The sequence below is a fragment of the Struthio camelus genome, chromosome Z, assembly GCF_040807025.1.
Source record: "Struthio camelus isolate bStrCam1 chromosome Z, bStrCam1.hap1, whole genome shotgun sequence".
Taxonomy (NCBI): domain Eukaryota; kingdom Metazoa; phylum Chordata; class Aves; order Struthioniformes; family Struthionidae; genus Struthio; species Struthio camelus.
In genome coordinates this window covers 13535169-13560460 of record NC_090982.1, presented here as the reverse complement: position 1 = coordinate 13560460, position 25292 = coordinate 13535169, and the positions used below count along the sequence as shown (strand labels likewise).

Below are 25292 nucleotides of genomic sequence, written 5' to 3'. Positions count from 1 at the left end.
CCACTTTTAGAAGCAAACCTTTCCAACAACTGTGAGGTTTGGTTGTCTGGGAACATATCCACTCACTTCCAAAAAATTGCCATGAATGTGGAAAAACCCGTATTTTTCTGAACTAAGCTGCCGGCCAAAGAGATTATAGGGATGAACTAGTTGGGCAAATGAAGATCAGGCACAGACTCCTGCTGTTCTTGGTGCAGCTATGTTTAAGCGAATTCCCTTCACCAGTAATAATGAAAATGGACATCTATGACTGCATCTGGAAGCTATTCCTGGATGTACTTCAACAAGAGTAAATGCATTAAGGGTGGATGACTTGTATTGCGGGAAGAGGCATCAGCAGAGAGGTGGGAGAGCATGGAGGCCTCAATTAGGGGAAAAGGAATATGAGAAGGAAGAAAGAACAGCAGCAGCCAGCGCTAACAACAAAATAGGGAAGCACTGGCACAGATCACATGCTATTTATAATCATACCAGCCTGCTAGATTTTATTTCTGTGCAGGAATTACACTGGGAGCACAGTTGCTATTCCCTGGACTTAAAAAACTGAATTGTTAAATTAAAATAAGGGGGAGTAAAATATTGTTATAATGAAGGAAAATAAAAGGTTCTTGATCAAGTATCGTTATCAAAAGAGATGAATGGTTAAAGAACAGCCCTAGCTATATCAGAATAACTTCCCTCTTCAATTTTTGCTCCCTCTCCCAACAGTGGGGGCAAATAATAATTATGAAGTTTTTCTAAGAGTGGTATTAACTGCTGTTTCATATTGATGCAAAAATGTAATAGATTAATACTTTGTCACTGTATTTTCTTTCGCTACATGCTTAAATATCAATAAAAGCTTTAAGGATGTATGCCAGGTAATTACTTCCTTGGAAAGTCCATTAGAGTTCCTATGCTTTTATGCCACAGAACAAACACCAAAAGAAAGGTTATAGACCAAACAGCTTCTGATGTAAAAGCTCATTTCTCCTCCACCCTTTCAAAGTAAAAAATGTCTTTAGGGAGCAAACAAATAACAGTTACACTGCCAAAGCCATAGGAAAGTTCCTTAGTGAAGAAGAGAATCAGTTCCTTAGTATTCTCATGTCATCACTCTCTCACAGATGTACTAGAGACGCAAAACACGGGAAAAGGCCACAGATGTGTTTGCAGTAATTTCACCACAGCTCCAGGTCCTATCCTCACCTCTCCAAGCCTCCTGGAAATGCACTTTCTGCACGGTGCTGGGTGGTTTGATGACCTCACTTTACAATGTACCAGTCAGCTTTGGGCTCACATTTACAGCCCTGCCACTATCAGCAGAGAGTGATTTTGCACTTCACAACATCAGAAGCCAAAGGGCGGCCTTCTCACTCTGCATACAGGTTTAATGGTTTCAAGGGGATGTGCCAGAGGTTGCTAGTCAGCGTACAGGTCCTTTTGGAATAAGAGTGGTGTGCCTCCTAATGGCAAGGCCGGTTTGCCCTGCTCACATGTTTCTGTTCCCTTCCTGCATCAGCTCACCTCTACTAAGTGTTACCTGATATTGCTCTCTGCACAACCACGTTAGCCTCTTCTTGAAAGAAATGCCCCTGAATCATTTTGATTATCTCGACTTGTGTCTTCTGCAAGGCACGCATGTTCTTTCTGTACACTGAAGAGTGATACGAACACAACATAAAATTCTTGATGAGGTGCAAAGCACAGCATTTCGCAGTTTGTATTTTATCCCTGGAAGTGATATACCCCAGTGCTCTGCCTGCCTTTTCCACTGGACGTGGTGATGACTTGGAAGGCATCCTTGACATCTTTTGAGATCTCCAGAAAATGTGCTCCATCCCACACAGAATGCTCTTTTTATTGATCACAAGTTTCATTAATTTATTGCTGCCTGCATTTTCCGCCTGGGTTATTTGCTGGCTGGGTGACAGAGGGTCAAAATCATGCAGCTTCTCTTTACATTGCTGCTACAAGAAATTACTAGACTGACTCAGTGGATGCTGGTTCTTTATTTTTACTGGTCTCAGTTAAACTGGTTAGTGTCACATACCAAGCTAGAGGTGTGGGTGGGGAGCTCTGAAACACAGGGTGACTTAATATCAATACAGCAGTTTATCAAAAACACTTTTGCCTTGGAGACTGTCCTCACCCAAAAACAAACACCAGTTTGATGGGAAGCCATATCAGAAGATCTCCTCTGATGTCCCAACATGGACACAAAGGGGTTTGACCTCCTGAATAGGCACTAGAGGAAAGAAACCCTTCCCGAAAATCTAATTGGCAATTCAAATAGATACCCATTTTGCAGTCACTACCTGCTTTTCTCTGGGACAAGAGCTGGCAGTGCCTGCTGCCATAGATAGTCCTCAAGCTGCTGTGGAGAACTGTATGCTCCAGTCCCTCTGTAGGTCCCTGCTTCCCGCACAGACCCTCTTTTCAGGATGTGCAGAAATGTTCAACAAACATAGTAGTCAAGGTAGGAGGAACTTCATGCACACCAACTCCTTGTCTTCTGCATTTGCTCTTGATACATTTAATCATGTTGAAGTTCAAGGCTGTTCCAGCTTGGCCAGGAAGAGTGCTCACATTTCCTCAGGCAGCCTTGCACCAGCCCCAGTGCCTTGGCCTTGTCTCTGTGCAGCCCGGGTTGAACATTAATGCATCCTGGGTCTGACCACTTCTTAACTCTTCCTGTTTTTCAGGCGGGGGCTATCTTCAGCGTATCATCTGGCAAGTCTCACTTCTGCTTTATGTGGGGGCCAGGTTCAGAGATAGATCCTCCAAGTGTCCTGTTTGTGCAGAGCATCCTTGTCCCCCGATTGCAACATCTCTGCAAACAGCAGGCTGGCAGTATGAGCCCCACTGTACACAAAACCTCAGATACCCTTCCTGATAGCCTTTTTCCATTTAGAAGAATTACAGCTTCTGAAACTTTTACACTCTATCATGACAGGGCTTCTCAAGGCACTTCATGGAAATATTAAAGTTTACCCATTTGACAGAGTTAATGTTTAACTGAAATCAGATAAAATCAAGCCAAAATATACAGGAATGTTGATATATTTATGCATGTATGGACATACTCTTTCTTTAAAATATATATAACCGTTAGGCTGAAATGAGTGGAAAACAGAAGGGCTCTCAAAAGCTAAGATGCTATTTGCCTTTGCAAGGTAAAGCATGACCTGATTAAATGTATGATCACCCACTGTTTCTACAACATAAGGTTCAAATGAGCCTTCAGCCAAACATTTTTCTCCAGTGAAGTTCTGCTTCTGTGATGTCCTCTGAAGTCCTCTTGATCAGTGCAAAGATTCCTGCTGATTCAGCAGGCTCTGGAGCAAGCCTAAGCTTCTCTTTTAAAGCACTTTTGGAAACCAGCTCATGCACCTGAGCCAAGGTTTGGCTGTGCTGTTTTTTTTGTTTTTTGTTTTTTTTTAAATAATGGGTATCTTAGACTTCTCCATGTACATTTGGGAAGTCACTTTAGGCTGCTCTTACATTAGAAGTGCTGAGTGGTTTCAGGGCTAGGGAGGTTTTGGGACCAATTCAGTCTGCCTCTACTCTTGAAAACCACGGTCCTTATAAGTGATCCAAGACTTTGTCAGTTCTGCACGTGAATAACGTCACAGCACATGCACGGGCAACTCCCTGGATGCTGATAAGTGGAGGTGCACTGTGGCAGCTGTTCCCAGCCAAAAAGTACTGAGTGGAGCAGCATTGCCATCCCTGTGACAAAGGAAGGTAATTCCACTTTCACTTGCATCTCTGTCACATGATGGAAAACCAGTCCATTCCAGGGTACCAATCTTGATTTATATTATGATAGCTAACAGCAGAATCAAGCCCAAAAGAAGCTCAGAACTTTGGTTTCAGAAAATAAAAGGTGAGGAATCTGAACATGTTTACAATTCCTTTCTGATTATCATGCATAGGCAGTGATGTATTTGTAGACTTTTACAGATACACATCCTCCCTCCTCAAACTGGTTCTAGCAGATCCATATAATGTATGCAGAAGGCCTGGTTCTCACCAAACAGAAAGGAAGATTTGCTGTGGGAAAATCTATTTTTTTCTGTGAATATTAATCATTTCAGCTTTGATAGTGAAGTGATACAAGCAAAAAAGCCAAGAATTGCTCCAGGGCTCCACACAGATGACTATTGTAGCAAAGACATTTGCTGGAGATAACACTGCCTAAGCTCAGAATCATTATACGGTACACAGTTAACTCAAATCAACTTGCTTGCTCCTCAAGTTTTAAACAGAATTAATGTGACATCCCAGCTGAAGCTGGAACCTAACAACTCAGAAAGTAAAAGTGACAAATTAAAGCAAGTTCCATATGTGTTTTAATCTTAAATGGCAAAAAAGAAAACCATTATGCCAGATGATAGGAGAGCAATATGGTCCTGATACACTGTTCATCTCCTTAACAGCTTTAAATAATGTTTGGTGTGCTCTGCCATAAGAGAAGTGTGGGAACTGCTCTAAAAATTTCCATGAATAAGATGAAGGCCATCACTTTTTAGCCTAGAAAGTCGGACAAGATTCTGGACCAACCAGTACATGCTACCTAAATATGCTGGTTATTTTTACCTAAAGATGCTGGTCATCTTTATCAGTTTCCATAACATCTAAAAAAATCCTCACGTTTTAAGCTAAATAAAATATCTTTGATTAAAAATTAGGTTAATTCCCACCTTTCTCTTCTCTGGGAACTGGTTACCCAGTATTCCAAAGGGAAGCTCATCTTACTCCACCAAAATTTTTCTTCTAATGTTATTCACGCTATAGAAACATTTTACAGCTCCATAAAGGTCACAGTTCTTAACTGCAACCCATGCAAGGAATAATTTGCAAGGTGAGCAGACAAAAGAAATATTGTCATCCTCTTTTGAACAGATGAGGACTGAGCCACACATAGGCTGTAAGTGAGACACCAAAGGTCATCCAGAACGTGTACGGCAGGACTGAGGACTGACTGCATCAGTCTCCTTCCATTGACTTCAATGCACGGTTATGTTTCAGATGGGCAGAAGATCATTTGCTTTAAAAATAAGAGATGAAAGACCACAGCAGCACAACCAAGAGAATGTGCATTGGTTTATGCTTTTGTGCACTTTGTGAGAAAGCATTAATGGAGAAACCAAGATGGATGGTCAAAACGTGCAGTAACAATTGACTATTGCCGCTAGTTGGAAGGACCGAGTGCTCTTAGGATAAAGGTAATGCTATAAATTACCTTAAACATACAGTGAATTAAAATGAAAATGTTATAATTGATGCTAAAGATCCTTCCACTGTGAAAGACAGTTCTAAGTGAAATACGGCATGGCATAAGACACAGGTTTTTTATTCAAACCAGTTGTGGCTCTTTTCTCCTTCCACACGTTCTTCTCCTGTCTCCCATCCTCCCCAGTCTCACAGATCATCTCTTTCTCCTTTTACCTGACTGTTTTCCTCTCTCTTGCTAATTTACTGTAACAGAAGCAGCAGCAGGGTTTTTCTATTCATCAGCAAAGAGGTCTGAGCTACACACCTCTGGGAACTGACGCATATTTACAATATCATCAGGAAAGCTCAGTCACCATGTTGGTTTGGACAGTTTGCGCTCTGACAGCTCTAAACTAATCAAACAGCACTGCTTAAAGCTTCAGAACATAAAACCCTTCCAAGTTTCACCTAATCCATAATTTCTGGAGATATTTTTTAAAAGGGGGGAAGAAACAACCCTAAAAACGAAAAATGCTTTGGATACTTCTAATTACCATTGGCTGCGCATTACAAGGAATAAATGCTAGCATTATGTACAGCATAGAACAAAGAATCACACAAAGGCATCATGAGACTGAGAACAGGAATCACAAAAATAAAGAACAATATCTTCTTACACATATACGAAGCCTTTCACCTGGAAAAAAATTACAGTCTACAGGTAAAACTCTACTAGCTTGTGCTAGCCTGAAATTAATTTTGACCTAGTCTTTTTGTTTTACATTATAATATATAATATGAAATTAAAAAGTCAAAACACAGATTTTTTTTTTCCCTCCCTTTTGAAGCTCCAACACATTTCATTCTGACAACATCAGGACGTTTTGACATTTGTCAGAGGTTTTTGATTTATTCTTCTTCCACCATCCCAAAATGAACCTGGGTGAAGCTATCATGGCTTCAAGACAGATGTAAAAATGTAACGATGCTACAATAAGTTCCCAAAAAGTGATACCATACGGATAGTTGGTGAAGGCAGCATGCAACAACAGAAACAGCAACATGTCCAGGATACCCAGTCTAGCTTTCTAAGTTTTGCTGTGGATGCTTTTACCCGTGATCTGGAGCCTATTAGATACATCACACTGATTGTTTATGTACACTGAATGATCACATTAGATGATTTTATGTTAAAAACCCGACAGGGTTACAAGTAAAGGAGATCCTGTCTTAGCTAAAGCCATACACTTCTTCAGGGCAGAGGAGACCCAAACCACTACCAAGATCTTTAGTAAAGTTAGAGCAGCATCGCAGTAATGAAGCCCCATAATTCACTGTATATGCAGCAACTAGATTACACCTCTAAGCCGCGTTTCACACAACAGAGCACGAAGTTAAATTCCATATGTAGGCTTAGCAAAAGGAATAACATTTGACATCCCAAAGTCTGAACAGGAGAATGGATGAGGAAACTATACCAACCAATAAAAGCGACATAAAAAGAGCAGGGACAAAAATGATGTTAAGAAAGACTATAGTCCCATCAATCAAATGGTAGCTGAGGCTACCAGGTTAAAGATACAGCCTCCTTTTTCACCACTGATAGTTCCTTTAAAATTTTAGTATAGTAGCTTCTTTGATAAATCCTTGATAAATCCAGATGGAAAAATAGCAATTCTTTTGTAAGTAGTATGGGAAAAAGAACATATCTTATGGGCAAAAAGAAATATTAGAAAGAATATTTATACATAAACATTTCACAGAACAATACAGAACTTTGTACCAATACCTTCAGGAAACAATGCTTCAAAAGGTAAACGCAAAAAAGTGCAGCATAATTGAACATACTCCCAGCCTGGTCCACATCCTCGTTACATCAGCTCTCCTCAGTTTCAACTGCATGTTTGCATGACTTCATGTAGGCCAACTGTCCTACTGCGTTCCTCTCAGGCGGACTTTCTTTCAAAAGACAACTCATTTTACCTTCCACATTGTTTCCATCCCACAGGAGTCTGGTGAGCTTTCCCTTTCTGCCATTGCAATTCCTTTGCACCCCAACCAGTGACTCCTAGAGTGGAGATGGCAGACAGTCTTTACAGCTAAGGGGAGAAATTCATGGCATCCCAGCTTTCCAGCCAGATCCCTCTCCTCATGGCTCCGCACTCTGGATCTGAGCTACACAGTGGGACCTATCTCTGGGCTTTGGTACACTGAAAAGCATAATTTCCACCTCTTGCAATCAGTGCTTAATGAAAAAACAGCAGCCACAACAACTCTATACCAAGATTTGAGACCATCTGTTACTGCCTTGTTAGTGTACGCTTTCTAGAGTGACCAATTTACTTCATGCCAGCAGTGTGGTATGCATCTGTTGAAGAAATATTTTACTGCAAAGGCTCTAGATGGATTTCTGATGTGGGGAAAAGATGCAAAGAAAGCCAAAATAAACACTGGCTTGATTATTTTAAGATGTATCTCTTACCCAAGCACATGTAAATAAATCTCACCCAAGACACAAGAAGGTGGAGTTACTCTAGGGAATGCCTTTGGCTTGCCTTGGGAAGGCTGCTAGGAATGATTAGCATGTTTCAGTTTAACTCTTTTTTTAGTGACCTATGCATTCACCCCACCTTTCGCTTTTTCTAAGAGGGTGTCAAGATACTACACTCAGCCTAGCATGCACAGAGAGGAAGGATTTGTTTACATTCAAAAAAAAAAAAAAAAAAAGCACCTGCACTGTTGTGTGTCAATACTCATCCAAATGTGCCCATTTGATATTTTACTGACAGAACTGAAAATATGTTTGAATTTCAAACTTGTTGAGATGGCTAGGATGCAGGGATTATTTTCCCCTGAGGGCAGATAAACAAGATGGATGGGCTAAACTCCGAATCGCCTAATGATCAAAATGCAAGGTAAGCTGTCATAGAGAGGGCTCTTCTCATCCTTGCTGACAGCATGAATTCTGCTGAATTATTTCTAGTCTTTCTGATTAATGGACCTAGTGACTAATTAGTTCATGAATCTTGCTCACAAACGGCACTTTGATAGCTGCCTAATGTTCACTTCGAGAGGAAGACCCCCACTGATGTGAGCTGGAGATGCGCTCTCCAGCAAAACCCATCCCTGGATGATCCTGCACCAGGCAGTGGGTGCAGAGACACAGCCACACCCTCACGGTATAGTTACAGCCACAGTCTGAAATTTGGATCAACGCTGCCCTACAGCTCAGGAGAAGGGTGAACTGCGCCGAGCCTTTCTCTCCAGGCTAAGGCTTTTCATGTCACTGGCCTGGTGTTACCCCTGGGACCGCAGTGAGGAGCAAACACGTTTCTGCACGGCAGAATATCTTCCTTGCGCAGAATAATCGTGATCTTTCCCAGTTTCTGCTTTCTTCCTTGCCTTTAGCAGCACTAGAATAAGTCTGCTTTGGTGCTACACCCAGAGGAAAATTTCTTCTGTGAGTTTTTGGAAACTGTTGTTCTCTACAAATGTTTCCAGCTGTCACATCTCACGGTTAGGATCCCTCCCTTTTTTCAGCGCAGCCACTCTACTGAAAGCCAGCGGCATTGCCATGGATTCCTACAAGTATAGTGACCTCAGAGTTACACCTACAGAGAAGGGAACATATGCTTTGGCTCTATAGCTCTTCTGAGACACCAGAGGTGTGCTGGCACCTCATTTTAACCTGATCTCGTTTGCTGGGCAGGGGCCTTTGAAGGAGGTGAGAATTCAGCTCCAAGATGCGTTGATGTACTGCAGCACTAAGCAGCACTTGCTCTACCATGACTAGAAGCACGTAGTACAGCGATACAGGTGTTTGACCTGAAGACCTTTATCTCTCCAGAAGAAGAAATGTAAATAAGCATAGCCACTCTCAGAGCTGTTCCTCTGCTCACAAGAGAACACTAGCAGCACTCACTCAGCATTCCCAAATACATTAATTCTGAGTCACAGCTCTGTCCCTGAGCTCAGCATGTCCACAGTTAAGCTGCCCTCAGGATGTTCCCTGTAGTGTCAGGGCCCAAGTTCCCAGGAGAACTTCTCCATCCCAAGGAAAATGTGAATACTGCTTAGAGAGCACGTCAAGAGTGATGGCTGCAGGATATCTTATCTCTGACACCAACATTTTGCGATCTGAGATGCACCTCCACACAGATCTCCCAGCATTTAATTCTCAAAGTATGTCCCTGGATGCCTTACCCTGTGGAGTCACACATGCCTAGAACAGAGGGAAGACAACACAAAATCCTATGCAGTCAATTGACTTTCTCTCATTAACACTGTGCGTGTTGAAATGGGCTATTTCAGTAAAGGCCAAGCCTTGTGCATTTTCTCTCCCCTGTAGTCTACGATCCACCTACCTGAGCCATCTGTAACTGAGGCCCACCACTGATCTTCCGTCTTTAAACAGGTGTAAAACACTGTTCTGTTTTGTCATTAAGTCATAGACTTCCCACTCGTTTCTCCGTTAGTTAACGTAAGAGCAGATCATAAATTGGGAGAGGTTCGCGTCTCGCAGTGCTCCTTCTCCAAGAGGTCCGCTGTGTGACCGGGTGACACTGCCTGCTGGAGACCATTGCAATGGCAGCTCCTGCCACGAAAGACAGATGCACACAAGGAAGATACAGACTGTCCTAAATCCTCACTTCATAGTCAAACACATATCTGGGAAGTCTGCTTACCTATCAGAAAAGACTTCTATTAGCACCAGCAAGACCAGCAAGCTAGGTCTGTACAAAGGGTGAGTTCAAAAAACTCTCAGACTGATACATAACTTGTTTGCTGTTAGTCTTCTGCTCAAATGGCAAACGCACATCCAGACCCACAGATACTATTACTCTATGCAAGACTAGCAAAATATAGCTCCCAAAACAGCTTATATGACCAATGAATCTTCCATTTAAAAATACTTTCACCTGAAAAATAATAATAATTGTGTATGAAATTCGTACAGAATATTGCAGAGCTCAAACGTCAACTCTAGAAAAAGGAAAACGAAATGATAACAGCTATTCAGCCTCCACTGAAGCCCTGTCAGACGTTGAGCTTGCTGTTTTTCAGCTGTGGTAGCCCGATGCAACTGAGTGGCTGTGTCAGCTCCTGATATCAATTTCATGTGTGTTAACTTCTTCTTTGTGGTCTGCAAGTCCTCGCCATTCCTATCTGTGACACACAGAGACTGCTGGAAGGAACTATTCTGACAGCCCAGGGTAAGTCCATCCAGACAGCATAAGTAATTAGATATGTCCAGGTGACTTAAGAGAAGGTCAAGCTTTGGAAAAAAAAAGAATGGAGCCTTCTCTTCGCTAGCCACCAGGTCTGCACTTGGAAAAGCTTTAAGTATAACCCAAACCGAAGGTGCTTTCCAAATTTGCGTCTGTCTAGATGACTCTGCGAGAGTGCTGAAGCGGGAATTACAGGAATTTTGGTGTAAGGAACGCTCTTCAGCCGAGAGAAATAGAGACTGGTAGAGATATGCATTATTCAGCTCAGTTCTGTTCTGATGACTTGTTCAGCTTGGTGGCTGTACTGCAAAAGGTAAACAGGCTTCTACCCATAATCTTCTTGTCTCTGAGCAGCAATCCATCTGTCTCTCATTTATAGTATCATCTAGTGGTGTGTCTTCTACCCAGGTGACACCCTCTTCAGATACTATTTTAATACCACTGAAGACAGACAAAACCCCAGATTTGCCTAAGCAATTTTAAAAGAGCTATTTAAAGATAAAGATGCAGCAAAGCTGAAGTTAATACAGTAAAGATGCCTCAGGAGGGTTCCTAAATGGGGAAATTACTGAGAGAGAAAATAATTCACCCGAAAGCTATATCTAACAAAATGAAGACGACCAGCTTCTAGATAGGACACTATAGTAAGGGATATATGCATACAAAGATATCATGGTATTGTATATTTCATTCCTAAGAGGCTTCAGTCTACTAGTGGTAGATTTAAGTTTGTCTCTAGTCTTTGATAGAAATATCTAACGCTCAATTTAGAAACCTCTCAGGAGCCTGAAGCTTGTGTTGTTTTCTGACGCCCAGAAGACAGAAAAGTCTGAACCTCATGAGGTAGAGATGCTCAGAAACAGTTAATAGGGCAATGCCTGGAAACTCAGAAGACCAGTGCCATGATTTGGGAACGTACACGCTAAGTGGGGATTTTGCAGACTGTGAACTCTATTATGAACAGGGGGGTTATTTGCCCTCTCTTTTAAGCAATAATTACCCATTCCATTATGCAAAGAAATGACTATTGTTGAGATGAACCAGTTTTTCAAGTCTAACAAATAGGTCAACTCCTGAGGGTGTATGAATTGTCTGATTAGACTAACCAAGAATCCCCTTGACAAAGAGCACCTACAGCTACAAAAAAGAAAGGAGGGGCTTCTCACTGGCCATTTTCGATTAAGAGTGAAATGGCAGAAGAAAAAACTGATTTCAGGAATGTGAGGAGACTAGGCTGGAGAACCAGGCATGTGTAAGGATATTGAGGAAGGGGAAAGATCCTCGACTTATTAAAAAGGTCTGATCAAAGCTCAAAGAACACTCAGAGCAATGCCAAAAGTGGAACAAGGTTAAGCGTATGCAGATGTTTCACTGTTCAATCTCAATTTGTATATGACCTCTTGGACTACCCAAAGTGAAGAGTAAATGTGTCTAAAAGGCTTTGCGATGCCTACATGTTACACGCCTGAAAAGATAAGCAGTAAATCAAAAATGCATGCAAGGTAGAGCACTAGAAGAGAATGTGCTTAAATGATGCAGGTGTCTCCAGATGTCAGCCCTGGTCCAAAGGCAGGAGGAGGTGGTCCTGGCCCTACGTCTGAGCAGGGGGTGATTGACTGCCTGTATGAAGAAAGCAGAAAGAAAAGGATAGTGTTTACAGTCTAATGGAAACAAGGGAAACTTCACAACACATTGCACCAGCTTGGTGTAACTAAAAAGTAGCTCTGTTGTTGTGCCCAAGCGCTGGGACTCCAGGAGGGCCACCAAGCTAATGGACAGTGGCTTGACCTCAGTGGGGCAGCCCTTCCCCAGCAGCCTGTTGGATGGTGGTGACCCAGCCCACCTGGCACAAAATCGCCCCAGCAAGAGAAGCACAGCATGTCACGCAGACGTGCTCCTCTGCCGCATAGGCTCCCACAAACTCAGCACGCCTCTCCTTTCCGATTTTCACTGGTATGACTTCTTACAGAGTGGAGTCAAATACAAGCTCTATTCCTGTATCCTCGGTGTCCGGGGCCCCAGGTACCTAGCAGACTGCCTGACACTCCAGCACGTCATTTCTCAGGGGAGCTACCTACATCTCAGGGGAGCTTTTCCTACCTGCTAGGCAAACCTGCCTGCAAAAGAAATGTGAAGATAGGTTAAGGACTGCCTCTATCCTCAACCTCCTGGTGCCAAGTGCCTTTCTCTGACCTTGCCACCGCTGGCACACACAAGCAGCACAGGGATCAATAAGGAAATGTGTTTAAAAACCTACCTCAAGAAGCCTGCGAATTTTTCTCTTTGAAAAGAAAGAGAAAGATAGATAACGGCACACAATGAGTACTAATCACATCACTTAATGTACTTCTGGAAGATAACAGAGTGATAAAGGGTATCCGGAAAAAAACTGAGTAAGGTAAACCTCTCTGGTATTTCTTCCTTCATCCCGTCCGTCATCTGTCTTGTCTCTACCGAATGCAAGCTCTTTGGTACAAAGGACATCTAATACTCTCCATCTGTACAGCACCTTGCACAATAGAGTGAAATTTCAATCAGAGCCTCCAGGCAATCTCTTAAAACACGTAGTTCATAGCAAATGCTAAATACATGAAATGGCAATTATTATTTCCACAGAAATCTCATGGTGGGGGAAAGGCTCGTAGGCATTGAGCCATTCATGTTAATACCTCAGCTACTGCACACATTAAAATAAATGGGAAAGAACCTGCTAGAAAGGCCATGCTATGGTGCCTTGCTTGTGAGGCAACACAGTAGTAAAGAAACTGTCCAAGGCATTCAAAAAAAGACTGCTATCCACTCATGCCAAATCCAAATCCAAGCCACCACAAAATCATTTGATTTTCAGAAGACAGCTATTCAGCACGCTTTCAAAAAGCAGGTCTTTCAGGGACTTTTTAAGGACTTTGAGTATTTTTAGACTAAGACCCCCTTACATCACTAGTCTCTTCTGAAAGTATTTTTGGCCTCTCACTTCTGTTCTTCTAGTGCACCAGAAGTAGACAGAAGACCTGAAGCATCATTTTATTAAAATACAACCTCAGGATTATTTTTACTTCTGGACAACTATTTTCGGGATGCTTCACGCAACGCTTAGGACATATCATTATTTGTAAGCGCTTATCTGCAGTTCATTCTAAATACACGCGAAGGACAGATAGCTCTTAATATTAACTGATCAAAGGGTTGTCTTCCTACCAAAACTTGCAGAAACGCCCAGAAGGTTTGGGTGAGGACAAAACCTTTGCCAAAATGTCGGTCGAGAATCATAGAGGATTGCATTTTATTTCTGGACAAAAAGGTGAGGGTAGAGCTGGTGCACAATACAAACGTTTTATCGGAAAAGTAGACCAGGATCAGAGATGCTCTATCCCTTGGAGTTATCACAGGAAGGCCTTTTCAGTAGGTATGCTCTCTAGCAGCTATTGGAGTTAGGAATCATGAAAATACAGTCTGATCAGTCCTATGCTTGAAGTTATGCTAAATAATTCCTCAGCACTCTAGAGATTATCAGAGTGGGACTTGAGAAAGAAAAGTAAAGTTTGCAACAGTATTCTCTCTTTAACTGCTTTAATAACCCAAACCACTTTTGTTTCTTATGAAGGCTTCATGAGACATTAATGTAGCTTTAAGCCAAGCCAAATACAGCAAGAGAGGCCATGGAGTTGGATGTTAAGGTTCATTCATCCAAAAATAAGGGAGAAAAAAACATGCCAAGTTTATTTTGACCAGGCACAAGTAACCGGAGTCTAAAACTGTAGAGCTCTGGCAGTAAGAGATTAGACAGGAAAACCTCACACGTTAAATATTGGTTGAAACCCAGACTAAACTGCAGCTGGGGAAGTGATCGTACCATTTGTTGACTGTTTGGCGAAGCAGGTTGGAGACCTGTGTGTTTTTGCCTCAGCACCAAGGTCACGGAGCACCTGGCGCTCCGGTTTCAGGCAATCCCTGTCCTGGAGAGGAGGTTCAAGCCTTGGTGGTGTCGGCACCAAGCCCTAGCTGAGCACGGTGCTGCAGCCCAGTGTTACAGGGTGAGAAAAGGACGGCGGCAGCCTCCCCGACCGAGCCATGCCTGTTTAGCAAACGAGCAACCTGGGTCCCCCCAGCTAAAGCCTCTCAAAAGGAGGAAAATTCAAGGTGTTTTTTTCCTCGGCTTCGAAAGAACTACGGTTCCAAATTGCCATGATAAAAACCTCAGTGTCTTTTAATGTAGTTACAAGCAGGCTTGTACAATTCAGCTGTGATCATATCCTTTTCCAGGTGCCTATTAGAGAAAAAAAATGCACAGAAGATTGCCGTATACAGAAATGGAGAGAAAGAGAAAGAGTAAAGAAATCATATACATGTAAAAAATACACTTCCATACAAATGCTATTTACATATCTTTCAATTACTAAGCATCAATGAGCTAAAAAGTTTAAAATATCTAAATGCAAATATCCTAAACCGCAGACAACCAAGGTTTTCCTCCTGTCTAATTCTTAAATAAAGCATTTCAGAACATGATTGAGGTATAATATCTTCTCTCACAAAGGCTGTGTATTAAATTCCTCCCCGGCAAAGGAATTTTTATGGAAGGTTAATGCTTCCTGTAACATTTATCCTGGATAGCGTGGCTTCTCAAATAATTTTGTGGGCTTTATTTCCTGCACTGTTTTAAAGCTTTAACTTCACTGTAATAGCTTTACAAATACCACATCTTCTGCCAATACAAAGGCAGCAGTTATTTCTCAGTCCCACCACACAAGTTAATTAAACACAAAATCCAAGTTAAAATAACAGGTAGAGTGGACATAAAAGCCAGAAAGCAAAGAAGCATGGAGTTGAGGATGTCATGCTCAACGCCACTTGCACAGCTAAAACTCCGCTCCCCACTGCACCTATTGAATCTGGAGCAGCTGCCTATCAGCCTGGCCTGACTGTCCTCTCACGCGCTGCAGAACGGGCATTTACTCACCTACAGCTAAGAGAGGGAGGCTGGCACGAGACAAGCGCCAGTGGCTGGGGCTCTCCAACCACTGCAGACTATTCTGGCCCAGAGTCACCAGTCACATATTGGGGGCAAGGGGGAGGCCTGCAAGTTCCTAGCCAGAGAACAGGTGTAAATGGCAAAATAACATCAATTGCACTAATTGGGGATTCAGTTGTTGTGTAAAATGAGTACAGCTGGCATGCTGAGGTGTCAGACAGGACTGTAGCAAAATAGCAGCTAACAGTAGACTGTAAAATATAGCAAGAAAGGCACATGCAGTTTCATCTTACACCCTCCTGTTAGCTGCTATTTGAAGTTAGGTAGATTTTTTTTTAAATCATACTGCTGTTTTAACAGGCAGAACTAGCAATTCCAGTCACTAGTTATTTGTGACGTCTGATGAGATGCAGGCCCCTGGGAAGTACTACTCCAAAATACAGCTATTCCAGTATCTCCACACCTCAGCCAGTGCAACACTGGGGAGAAGACATGCATGCAGTGGATGCACGCGCACAGTTCATTCAGGTGAATGGCCCAAACCACATGGGCATTTCTGTTTGTCAAGTGAACAGAAGAGTTTTGCAGGAACCAGATCAGAATGTTTTAGGTAAAATTAAAAAAAAAAAAAAAAAGTAAAAAAGCACATACGCACACAAAAATAACAGTCTTTTAAAATTGACTTCCACGATTCTTTCCACACACGTTCAGCTCTAGCATCAATATAGTGACCGTACTAGTAACCTCTCTTTCAAACAAGCTGGTAGCCCCATTAGGTCATCTTCCCGTATCACCTAGTTCCAGTCCCATTAGCAAGAAGCTCCACAGCTAGGATATCATCCATTCTCCAGTTGATGTAATGGATGCTAACTCTAAACGTATGTGCCATCACCATGTAATGCTCCCATAGCCCAGATAAGGGTCATGTTGTGGTAAGGGCTATGTATAAGCCAGGGTAGTACCAATTCAGAAATCTGGGGATCTGTCACTCCTCACAAATCCAGCAAAACAGTTCCAAAACAAGTTTGAATTTAAGCATAGTAGTCCCAATGGCTTAAATACTAGCACAAGTACATTTTTAGACAAATGTACATACATACAGATATGACAGGCAAGAGGAAGGGGCCAGCGGGCCCCCGCTACACCCAGCATGGACAATTGCCTGCCCTCCCACCCTGTCCCAGGACAGCAGAACCTCACAGCAGTACAGTAGGAGTGGTTATTGCTCTCTGTTTGCAAGATGGGTATGGAGAACTGCAGCCTGTTTTGGGCCCTCAGTGCAGGAGAGATGTCCCGGAGCGGGTCCAGGAAGGCCAGCGAGCCTTTGGAGCTTTGGAGCCTTGCCCTGAGAGGAAAGGTTGCGGGGCTGGGCTGGGTCACCTGGAGCAGGGACAGCTTCGGGACACCCCATAGCAGCCTCGGTAGCAGGGAGATGGAGCAGGCTCCTCACAGTGGTGCCTGGCAGGAGACAAGAGACAGTGGGTAGAAGCTGAAACAAGAGGCATTTGAGTTAGAGGTAAAGAAACACATTTTCCCCCTGAGGGCAGCCAAGCATTGAGAGCAGGCTGCCCAGAGAGGCTGTGCCATCTCCATCCTTGGGGGTTTTCAAGATGCAGCTGGACAAAACCCTGAGCAACCTGGTCTGACCTCATGTCTGATCCTGCTGGAGCAGGCCATTGGACGAGAGACCCTCCTACTATGTGTTATCATATGATCCTATGCTATAAATACACCTATAAATATAGATAATAGATAACACACTCTGTGTAGCTGTAGATGCACGCATATATCTATGTGTACGTGTGCATGTGCAGTTCTGTCTTGTAGTAATACACGGTTGTCTCCAACTACCCTTGAGGAAGTCGCTGTGCAGATGTTGATTTTTATTTGCTTATTTTTGCAGGGATTTCAACAGAAGTAGGTTTTGAAAGACATTCGGCATAAAAATCCTCCTTTCTTTCAGCTCAGATACCTACGTTCTCCTCTTGCTACAAAGGGTTTTCCTAGAGTATGGGAAACCTAGGAAGAAGGAAGTGAGGAGGGTACACGAAGGTGAATAACCGTACTGTGGGTGTAACTGATTACCTATCCAAACATATGGGATGCGCTTGGTTCTTACACAAGGGCATAATGTTCACAAACGGGATACACAGCTACTGTTCTCTCTCCAGAATACAAGTAAAATAAAATCAAGTGAATGTAGCACATATCAGTGAGGTGCGATATCAGAGCAAAGCCTCAGAATATTAGGAAAAAAAATATATCTAATAATTTTTTTTTACAATTACTGCCTACAATCAGTAGAGCTAAAAATACAAATAAAGCACAACCAACACAATCTGGAGCCAAACCATTCCTCAGTTATGCTCACACTGTGCTACAGAAGTCTTGATTCAGAGCCGAATTAGCCCCACTCTGTCTAATACCTAAGGTAAAATTGGAATCATTGTCCCATACATGCAATTGGATTTGATGAAAAACATTGCAGTCACTTCTCTTGCTTATTTTTCCTGCTGTTGAAGCTTTCTGAATAGCTTCACTACAGTGCAGGTTAGAAGGTGACCCGCTGGGTCAGTGTCCCAGGAAGCAAATATTGCTTCTCATCAGGTTACATTCCTAAAATTCACCACATCTCAAGCAGTTTTTCCCTTGTGTTTTAAAAAATTAGACTGTTACTGGAAGGCAGTGGAGAAAAAAATAAAAGACAAGTTTTCTCTGTCATTTTATAGCAACCTCCACTAGCAGAAGGTTTCCACGTTCGGCTTAATCCTGAGTTTCTTGATTAAGAAGTCATTCTGAGAAGAGTCTGGTTTTGACCAGTTTCAACAAACAGTACAGCAACCTGTGCAGATCTAGGTCAAATGCCAAGAGCATCATTATATTAAAAGTAAAATGGCATAGCAAAGCCATGAGTAATGCCATGCCTAGCACCATAAGAGAAGTACAAACGAGCTAAGAGTAGGACAAACAGGTGCCAGGTGAGGAGTGCTGTAGGTCTTCAGGACTACTGAAGGAGAGAGACTGAGGTGGAGGAGGAGGGGGCACCTCGCAGGGTTGCTACAAAGTCGGCTTTACTGCCACTGCCTTTATGACAACAATATAAAGTAACTCCCACAACACAGTGAAGATAAGCTCTTTAAAGAAAATATAAAAGCATTAGCTTGGCAATTCATCCGAACCTCATCATGCATCGTAGACATTTTTGAAGTTTAACAAAGAAAAGCACATCATTAAAGAATACTGCTCTATCACCATTCTTATGCAAATCCTTTCGGATAGTTGGGTGGAAAATTCCATCTAACATGCAGTGAGAAATAAATGTTGCAGGGTGGAAATTTCAGCTATTCCGAGTGCATCTATCACTTGTATAATCCAAACTACTGTATGTGCCCTGACTACAGAATTAGTATTGATCCATTCACCATGTAAACATCAAGTACTTTCTATTATTACTTGAAATAGCATGCTATCACAATTTCTATTTCCTCCCTCTATCTTAAATAGAAGTATTGCACATTAGCTCTTCCCTTCTTTTTTGCACAGCTATCTAACTACAGTGTTCAAGGCTGTGCTGGGTTTCCTGCAGACATCTGCAGTATTACCATCAAAGTACTTTATTTTCAAGGCATCTCTGATGGAAGGCAATACAACCATCATTTACACTGAAACCTGTTACTGTGACTTCTCTTGGTAAAACACACAAGGTCCTTTGTTTTAAGATCTCTGTTGTGACTACCGTTACAAATGACTACATCAAACAGCTTTCCCAAATGCTACTCACATGCCTCTCATGAGTACCACTAAGATAAGAGTGGACTGCAAGAGTCCGGATAGCTATGTCATCTGAGCACACGAGAGTGAAAAAAAATCATGACTTCCATCTCATCTGTCTCATCAGAAAAAGCTGATGGGGCTGAAATACAGCTTTGGAAACTGCTAGGAGACACTCAGAAGTATAACATGATTCACCTACTGGAATCACTCTTTGTCTCTGAACACAGAGACAAAGACGGAAAGATAAGGGCTTGTCTCCAGAAAAATTCTAAAATTTTTGACTGAAGAAGTGGTTCTAAACTCCGGAGAATTCAGCTAGACAGCAATGCTCTCTTAGAGCTCTGCAGCGCTGGATGCCTGTTGGCTAATTTTCCAGTAACCTATGTCCCACGCCTTTTGCATTCTGGGTGCTGGGTCACACCATCAGCAGTATTTCACTCCTCATTATTCTGTGCAAAATGAAGTGTCTTCAGCCTCTACAGTTGCTGCAGTCAAAGAAGAATGTGATTCACAGATGATTTATGGATTGCAACTGAGACTCCTTCCCAAATGAATGAATGAAGTTTGATGCCTACATCTTGCTGCAACCTCAGTGGTAGCTGAGCCCCTAACTCTCTTAACAGTTTGAAAATCCTCATCTGCACCTGCTGATAACATTCACAGCTCCCTCCCTGTGCTCTGTGCTGGTGTCCCCATGTATAAATAATGCATCCTGCTGAAACTTCGGCCCCAGTTCAAGCTGCTACAAAAATAGAAATGCAGTGACACCCTATCCAGATAACACCTACAACTACAGTCCTTCCAGGTAGCTGGAAAGAAATCACAGCCTGTAGGCCAACAAGGAGGCATTACAGCTGAAAGCACTTCATTGATAATGCCCTGCTGCCTCCCTTCTGGAGCCTAGGAATCATCGATTCAAGCCCCCGTCTGAGCTCAAACACTGTGCGTCATATGGCTGAGATCATGTCTCCATGGCAGCCAGACCCCAAACCATTTAAAGCTTTAAATGTCAAAAGAGACTTCATGGATTGCATCAGGGAGTCTTGTAGCCTCCAGCGAAGTGCCACACATTGCCCAGAGTAAACCCCTGTGTGTCCACTTACCACTCTAAAATCAGAGTGGTGATAAAGATCTCCTGTAGTACTTCCAGAAAGCTCTCCTGATGAAGGACCATCAAGGAGGAGAAGGTGGCGCACATAAAAGTCAGTGGTCTCCTCTGCTTGGTGGACACAATAAATGATGTGGTCTGCTCCCCCGGTCAGAAGTGGGTAACTCCATTCATCCATACCTGTCCCTGGTCAGATAGAGCACAAAAGTCACGGGGCATCACAGTCCGTATGCTCTGCGCTGGGCGATCTTCCACCCCGTGTAGACCAAAGAACCACATCCCCATTGCTCAGGCCCATACAGGCACCGAGTGCACAACCATCTGGGCTTCTCTGGTCCCCACTTGGCCACCCGTAACGGCAGCACAACCCCACCAAGTGCCCATGTGAAGTGAACTTCCCACCTACACATGGCTATGCCATGGACTATCAGAAAATGCACACTCATTCATCTCACCAACTGCAAGAGACCCAAAGGACTAATAATCTTATAAGCGCACTGACAGCAGAGCCCATCATACCCAGAGATGTTGAGCCACAGCTGCTGCACACTTGGGCTCCTTCTCTTAGAGCTCGTTTCCCTCAGCAGGCTTGCAATAGAGACACCCAGGTAGACCACGAAGAGCCAGACCGTGACCTAGTGTGGGCCAGACGTCACCCTTCTGGTGTCAGTGCAGTGGTACTGATTTACACCAGTTGATAATCTGATCTCCAGTTGTTACGGTGTTGGTTGTTTTCCTTTCCCCCTTAACAAAGCAGGAAATAAGAAAATCCAGTTTCTAGGCAAAGTGCATAGATTCAGAGCAGGCGTGCTTTCTTGTCGTTTATAAAGTACCATGTAGACCTGCGATTCCAAGCAACTGCTGATGGCCATCTTCTGAGTGTGATTCATTCTAGAATGATCCTACCAAATATGAGACTTCTTACCTCAGAGGACTGAACAAACAGGGTGCCTGGAATACACCAGGGATTGTCAGAGCTGAATCCAAGCAGGAAGACAGAAGACTGCTTCCAACTTCTGTCAGATAAAGAGACGTTCAGACCTTGACAGAAGCATCTGTCCTTGGGCCCCCAGCTTACCAATTTTATCTCGAAATCAGCACAAACAAGAGGTCCTCCGACAGTTTCATCAGGCCCCCTTTGAGCTCTATTCCTATTGGGAATTTTAGACATAACTGCAATGCCAACATCATGTGCCCTCTCATCCAGACTTAGCTATAGGACTGGTACAGCAATTGGTGACCACAGTCACAGGGAGAAGGGTGCTGACAGACCTTGAAAATGAAACTGACAGCCCAATAGCAGCACCAGAGGGGAGAAGAAACCCCGCAACTCTTAAAAAGCGAAGGTGGGATTCTCAAGGACTCTGAAACTCATTGTTAGCTGCGTATATAACTCCCTTTAGGCTCTTAGAAAACCCGTCTTTGGAAAGGAGGTGATCAGAGATAAGTGTGCTTAATAAGTGCATCATGGGATGGAGAAGCAGCTGGAAATGAAGAGGCCACGTGGAGAGAAAAGATGCGTATGGAAGACAGAAACTGGCTGCAGCGAGATGCAGAGGGGTAAACGCATCATGAACACATAATCAGTAGAGATAAGCGAAGCTTGGTTTTACTGCCATCGCAAAAACTAACAGAAAGGATATACTGCAGCCTGTTAGCCTATCACTACCAGTTTGGTCATTCATTTATTCTTCTCACATCTTCCAAGCTACTCTAATCATCACCCCAAGATGTTCCTAACTATCGCCTCCGTGTCCTCTGACCAACGCACTCTCTGCCAGACCATCACCTTTCTTTAATTTCCCAGATACATTTCAGATGCCACGGATCTCAGTAGCAGAGACCTCTGGACTAACCCTTGCAATTTAAGTTCGTCTGTTTGTTTATTTAAAGCTATGTTATAAAACACACTGAAGTGTTCTTTTTTAATTAAGCAATGTAAAAAAGCAAACTGTGCTATCAGAAATGACTTAATAAGTCTCGCTGTTAATCTCACACAACTGCTAATTATATGGTCATAAAACCATTCCCCTCCCATTTAGGCTAAAATAGTCAAGTCTTACACATAAGCAGGTACCTAAGAAGCAATTGACACTTTTTCACTTACTTCTAGCCCACCTTCACCAAGATCTGCAGCTGGAATCATGAAAAAGGTTGGCAAAGGAACACTTGTACCTCACTGCTCTTCCTAACATCATGGCTGGAGTCTCTCAAGAGTAAAAGGAAAAGCCTCAGTGCTCTCTGCGCCACTTAGGAATGCTGCATACAATAGTAATTGCATTTTAAAAAAGGAAATAATGGTGGAAGCCGAGACCGAAGGCCTCCCCCCCCCCTTCACCAGCTCGGCAGTCAGGTAGTTCCCATGTTACGACCACATCCTGGGGCTGTGCGTGCAGCCTGCTCCCCGCAGCTCGTGCCCCTCAGAGGAGGCAGGGAGCAACTCATGCATCAGGCTCTGCCAGCCCAGGCCCGAGGAAACCCGGGCTTGGGGTGTCCCCCTACCCGGGGGTCTGGCGCTGTGATCTGAGCAAGGGGAGCCAGGCACACTGCAGCTCAGAAATTTGGCTCCAAACTCGAAGCAGCCCTTGCATCCTCTCGCGGTTTCCGGCCCGGTGCAAATCCCTGCTCTGAGCGGACCTGCTGCTCCTGCTGCTGAGGTGCAGAGCACAGGGTGTTGGAAGGAAACAGTCACTCTCTCTTTTTGGCCGTGCACGTCGCTCTTTGGCTTTTCGGTTGACATCTCAGCTGTGCTTGCTCCTTCTTCCACTGGTCTCATCCTCCGGTCCCTGAGTCAGGGCTCCGCAGGTGTGAGCTCCAGCTGCACAGGCATGCCACCTTAGCTAAATGTCATTCAGTCCCACCAATCACCCAGCCCATCTCGATCACTACGGTGGTGTCAGTTTGGGTGAATTTTCTGTGGGGATAGTTTCTGTCCTGCAGACTTGTCATGGGCATGCGTCTACACAAAGCCTTTCCTCAGGGAATCTCCATGACATCGTTCAGGGTAGAATAACTAGCCTATATCTGCTCTAAATCTCTGATCTGCCCTATCAGGAGAAAGGTGTATCCTACCAGGCCACCACACGTTAGGTACATCCTTTCCCCAGGACAGGACTAGGACATGCACAACGGACAGTTCATTCAATATGGGTCACAGGAGGTATCCAGAAAATAATAATAAAGAGCCCAAGCTCTGGAGTCCAAATGTTAGACTTCACAATAAAAGACAAAAATCCAGATCCTCAAAGGTATTTAGGTATCTCACTTCCCCTGCTTTCAGCACCACGAAGAATCTGGGCCTGGGCTACAGAACTGTATTTGCAGAAGTAAATCCATGTTCGCTGACAACAGAAGTGTTTTCTCCGTTGAAATAACAAAGAATTTAGAACCAACTTGCATGGAAGCACAGTAGTAGGTGGTCTTTAACAACTCTGAAACAAGCAGCAAGGGCAGACTAATTGAGAAGCATCCGCCCTTTTTTTTTTTTTGTATAACAGAAACACAATTTTTTTCATTGCTGCCGGTGCTACTCTTTAAGTAAATTCCACATAGACAGTTAGTTGGATCCTACAAAACAAGAAGGCTACACTTGGCACCTGCTGCGTTACAGATTGTGCCTGTGAAATTGAATTTACAAGGACAAGACCAGAGAGAATGGTAAAAACAAGGAGCTGCTGAAATGATGTATTTGACTATACTAATAATTTGTCGTTAAGAATAAGTAAAGACTGCCGTGCACTTAGCAGTGACTGGCTTCCTGGATAAGCCTTCAGCACAGGACCTAAGCTATTAACAGATTCAGCTTTTTCGGAGAATGACTATCTCTATTACATGTGGTTAAAATGTTTCTTGCTAATAGGTGAAACTTGACTTGCCTGACCTGTAGTACTACTACAAAGCATATTTTTGTTAAGCAGTACCTAAGAAAGAGGTTGCATTGTGGATGACAGGTGGCATTGAGAAGGTAGCTACATTTTGTAAAACTAAAAATTATGCACATTGGTAATTCACACATTTTAAAAAACACTACAGCCTCCTATTAAAAAAAAAAAGTGTAAGGGCTTTTAGACAAGTGTCTGCTGTTTCGGTTTGTCTGCTGAAAGAGCAGACAAGAAATCTCAGAGGGTTAAAGCTAACTCTTCAGTCGAAGGTGTGACTTTGTGTAACTCTGTAGAAAACTTCGCTAGGACGTGCGTGTATGCATGCGTGTTGACGTGTGGAAAACAGAGTTGTGTTTGGGTGAACAACTTTTTCCTGACTTGCAAGCTCGCTCATGGAGACGAGCGAGTGAGCGGGCGCTCACGCAAAGGGCTCTGTTACAGCTGGACGGAGAATTTTAAGGAAATAAAGGAAGGCTGGATTAAATCAAACAGCATCCCGTAACACCACATGGCGCAGCGCCAATTTTGGCGAAAAGAAAACACCAGTTTCCGGAGTCCCACCACAATGCGGGGGGCAGCAGCACCGTGTCCCAACGAAGCCCGAGCCCTCCCTTCTCGGGGCAAAAGCTCCCGCGCACCCGCTCCACGAGCAAACGCCCCCCCCCCCCATCCACGTTTGGCGCCGGCGTCTCCCACGGCGCGCGCGCGCGCGAGGCCGCGCGGGGGAAACCTGCACCGCCCCACCCCCACACCCCCACCCCCCCGCCGCGGGCGCACCGGGGCCGCCCGCCGTGGCAGCGGCGGCGGCGGCGGGCGCGCGCCACCTGCCGGCGGGCGCGCGGCGGGGCGGGGCGGGGCGGCCACGTGGCGGCGGCGCGCGCGCGCGCCCCCCGCTTCCCGCGCGCGCGCCCCCCGCTTCCCGCGCTCACGCCCCGCCCGCGCTGCCGCCCTCGGCGCCCCCTCTTCTCCCCACCCCGTCCTTGCCCACGCACACCTCGGGGCGCTTCGCTGCCCGCTGGGCTTCCGGTGCCCCCCGCCCGCCCTCCCTGCTTGGCCGCCCCCAGCCTCCGCCCGCCTCTCCGGGTCTCCAAAGCGCATCGCCCCTCTCACGCCTGTAGCCGCCCGGGCGT

General features: G+C 44.1%; 1 long non-coding RNA gene across 2 annotated transcripts in view; it reads right to left on the bottom strand.

Moving 5' to 3' along the window:
* The window catches only part of LOC138064663 (uncharacterized), a 40057-nt gene extending 15274 nt beyond the window's left edge, over positions 1-24783 (bottom strand). The window contains exons 1-3 of one of the 2 annotated variants that reach the window (XR_011137906.1): positions 20801-24783; positions 20277-20467; positions 16780-16857 (exon numbers count right to left, since the gene is read on the bottom strand). This is a non-coding gene — a long non-coding RNA (uncharacterized lncRNA). Of the gene's footprint in view, positions 1-16779; positions 16858-20276 lie in introns of both variants that reach the window. The other variant, XR_011137905.1, reaches the window with a different exon arrangement.
* Between the last annotated feature and the right edge of the window lie 509 nt (positions 24784-25292).